Below are 4,224 nucleotides of genomic sequence, written 5' to 3'. Positions count from 1 at the left end.
GCTCAGCGTCTGAGTAGATATTTAAAGTTGGACGGATGAAAGCAAAGCCACCATGAGTTCAGTTGGTCCCACGACCCCTCCAGCAGCTGCTGTCCAAGCTCAGTGAAGAGAACGATCCTCGTAGACCCTTCCTCCACTGGTCCTCTCATGATGAGAGTAACGAGGGAATGTGTTTGAAATGGACACAGAAAGCAGAGTGACACTGAATCAGCACATCTGCCAGCATCTGAAGGAAATGTCACCGTAAGAATGAGCTCCTTGTCTCGTCACAAAACGTTTGTTCTCTCACCGGGTGACTCGCTGCTTCAGATTGAACTCAGCATGGTTTTAATTCTGTTAGTCTGACATCCTGGCACCTTTTCCTGTTTAGTGGGAAGGATCATCAGATCAGTTTCCTGTTTCTTCACTCAACCAGAGGGTTGACTCCACGCCTGTAAATAACAGTTCAACCACCAGTCCAAACTCTTTGGGGATTTATCGCATGTTCATTTCTGCTAAGAATCAATAAAACTTTCCTATAATGAGAAATCTACCTGGTTTCTCTTAATATTACTGAACAAAAATATAAACGCAACACTTTTGTTTTTGCTCCCATTTTTCATGAACTGAACTCAAAGATCGAAAACATTTTCTACAAACACAAAAGGCCTATTTCTCTCAGATATTGTTGACAAATCTGTCTAAATCTCAGTTCGTGAACACTTCTCCTTTGCCAAGATCGTCCATCCCACCTCACAGGTGAGGCATATCAAGGTGCTGATTAGACAGCATGAATATTGCACAGATGTGTCTTAAGGCCTGGTCACAACCCACAGTGTTTTAGTCTCTACGTTTTTTGGGGAGGCCACGACTGCCACGTTTTTCTGAAAACGTGGGGAGGGACTACGTCAACACATGTCACTCGCAGGGTCGCGCAAGGTGTAAGTACGCATGCCACGCCTGGCTGTGAGCGGTTGCGTGCGCTGCACGTTGCACACGTGGTAAGTGAGTTGTACATGCTTACAACGTGCTTACAATGTACTATCTCCGTGCGATTGCCACATTATCGTACGGAGGCCGTACTTACACGTGCTGCTCACGTACGGTGTCCTTGCTCACTCGTATGTTGTAAGTGCGCGCAAGAGCGATGAACGTGAGTTTTTCCAGATAGACGATTCCCAGATAGAAGACTTATTATAATCAGTGAATTATTTATAACATTTCAGTGACATAGGATAATTAGTAATGTATTTTTTACACACAGACACATAGTTTACTAAAAAACTCAAACTAAAAAAAAACAAACAAAGAAAACTGTTATTACATCTCCAAATAAACGCAACATAGTCCAGAGCAACTCATGTGTTGTTTTCATCTTCATGACGCATTCATGACGATACTATAAATACATTTCTAGGAATTACTTCTGATAAAAAGCTCGGCTGGAAGCCACATATAACCGCATATAAAATATTGGTATAATGTGTAAAATCCGATTCCAGAATTATTGTAGATCAAAATAAACTCAGCTTATTATATAACTCCCTCATTCTTCCATGTCTGAGTTATGGTGTGGAAATATGGAGAAATAGTATGTTGATAATAATAACCAGTCAGTTTCATTTTCTTCTTTCGAATCCAGTTTTTCGATTCAATGTTTTGTGCCATGCAGAACCTTGTTTCAGGCAAAACTAGTTAAACGCAGAAGGGAGGAAGACAATTTTACAACAGCAGCACACTTTATGTTCTTTTCCTGGTGTAAACACCTCTGATACAACTATTTATTGGAAATACAATGTTCCCAGTGTTGTACTGGCCTGTTAGTATAGTTAGTGGGCAGACAGAGCAATTAGAGGAGCTACACTCTTGCTTTCCAAACACACTGTTTTATTTTTATGTCTGACAGGGAGACAGTTCTGAGGATGTCAGGTCAGCAAGACACCTGTTAAGTATGTTCCCCCTTCCTCTGGACCTGCAGTGTCCTACTGACCAGAGACGTCCAGCTGCAGTGCAAACTGACACGAATAAGAACACAGAGCAACGTTTCAGTTCATAAGCATTTGACTGAATGATCGTTTCACAAAAGGGGAACTTGGCTGGAGTTTAGTCTTTTGGCACCGGAGACCGGTGTTATGGATCAACTGGTTTCCCTGTTAACTGGTGACCAATTTCCTTCAGTGTTGTTGTTATGACCAGTAAGAGCAGTTGTTGAAAACCTGACAGGAATCCATAAATGTCTCAGGGGAACAACATTTGGTTTCCTGTAGTTACCTTTCGTGAGTCTTACTTCAACAGCTGCTGTTACTAGAGAGTGATGGTGTTGTCCCCCCAGGGTTTGTCCCAGTTTGCCAGCTGGCCACTTCACCACTGGACACGTCATATTTACTATACATATTAGTAAAGCTGGGTGTCATCCGCATCACAGTGAACTTGAACATTCTATGTCTAAAGAATATGGCCAAGGGGGAGGAGGTAATTGATAAAGAGGATGGGGCCCCAGGCAGAGCCCTGGGGGGCTCCAGAGGAGAGGGGGAGACAGCTGGGAGAGCGACCAGAGAGGTGAAATCTGAACCCGTCCAGGAGTGTGTGAGATAGGCCAATGGTTTTTAATCTGTGGAGGAGGGTGGAGTGAGAGATGGTGTCAAACGCTACACTCAGATGGAGGAGGAGGAGGATGGATAAAAGTCCAGAGTCAGCTGCCACCAGAAGGTCATTAGTGACTTTAATGAGAGGCGTTTCTGTTCTGTGGTGAGGACAGAAACCAGGCCGAGACTGTTTCAGTCCTATATGCCCGACCATCTCAGATGTGGGTACAACAAATAACGCTAACCGGAGAAGATGTCCTACGAACCATCTTTAGAGGGTATGAGTGGTATGTTTTACATGTATAAAAGTGCCTGTGTATGTTTGTGTTTGGTGGTTTGGGTTTATCCCATGGGACTGCCGATGGAAATGAGCTCTGAGCTAAATCAGGCATAATTACAGCACCGGGTGTCTGTTCATCAATATGCACTGTCCCATTAAAACAAATTAATAAAGGAAATGAATGGGATTGTTGTTGGAGAGGTGAGAGTGAGTTTGTAATGCTTCAGTTTTTTTTCCAGAATTCTAGAGAGAAATGATAGATTAGAAATGGGACGGGGGTAACTGCAGTTGTCGGTTGTTGGAGCTGCGTTTCTTTATACTGAATGAATTTGGGAGCTGCATTTTTCAATTGAATGAAATAGTTTCAACTGTATTGTGATACACATTGAAACCAATACATTTAATTCCCTCCTGCTGGCACAAGATTCATCTCATATTTGCAGGTGATTTAAAAAAACGAACTGTAATTCCCATTTGAGTCATGAATATTATTTCCTTTGTTCTTGTGTTCATTTGATGAAGCAGCATAATACACATCGAAGTTAGACAAATCAATGTGGGTTCCATCCTACAAATAGATTTCTTTAACTCACTTTTCATCAATAAAACAGTTTCAAATATAATCACAGTGTCCACAAAGTACAACTCAGCACAGATAAGATTTATTACTTTTTTTTCCACATGAATGTTGACCACCGGGACGCTTCTCGCACATGACATGTGGTCACACACAGGACGAGGTTCAGATGAAACTTTATACATTTTTCTTATAACGACCAGCTAAGTTCTATCCTCATGAATGCAAACACATGCATACAAAACCCACTCTCAAGCTTCCACACGCTGAACACTGGTACAGGAGAACATGAAGATACAAAAACACAGTCACAAAACATTACAGGTCGTCGTCAAGAGGTCCGCCTGTGTGCAAAAAATACTTCATATATGATCAAGGAAAAGACATCATTTTGTACATCATGGCAAATCCATTGCAGGCAACACTTAGGAGCAGCTGAGCAACGACGATACATCCAGAGATTCATTGGCAATAAATAGAAGTCACACACAAGGAAAAGGGGTTCAAACCCAACCCAGCAGGCACAGCTACGGGCACCTAACCACAGAGACGAGCCGCCCGGGAACAAGACGGGCTCATGAACAGACCTAATGGCTCTTCCTGCTGAGATCCAGATGTGGAGGTTTGTACCTGTAACCCCGAACATGTGGGAGAGACGGTGAAGCTGATACCTTGACATCCCGATTGTGTCTAATAAAACCTTTCCAGTCTTTGCTTTCAGTGTTTACAAATCAAAACGTCGCCTCTTTCACAACAGATTGTTTCATACATACATGCTGTGGCGGAGCTGTACCAACATTAAA

The sequence above is a fragment of the Lipophrys pholis genome, assembly GCF_963383615.2.
Source record: "Lipophrys pholis genome assembly, chromosome: 1".
NCBI classification, from domain to species: domain Eukaryota; kingdom Metazoa; phylum Chordata; class Actinopteri; order Blenniiformes; family Blenniidae; genus Lipophrys; species Lipophrys pholis.
This window is presented reverse-complemented; position numbering follows the sequence as displayed.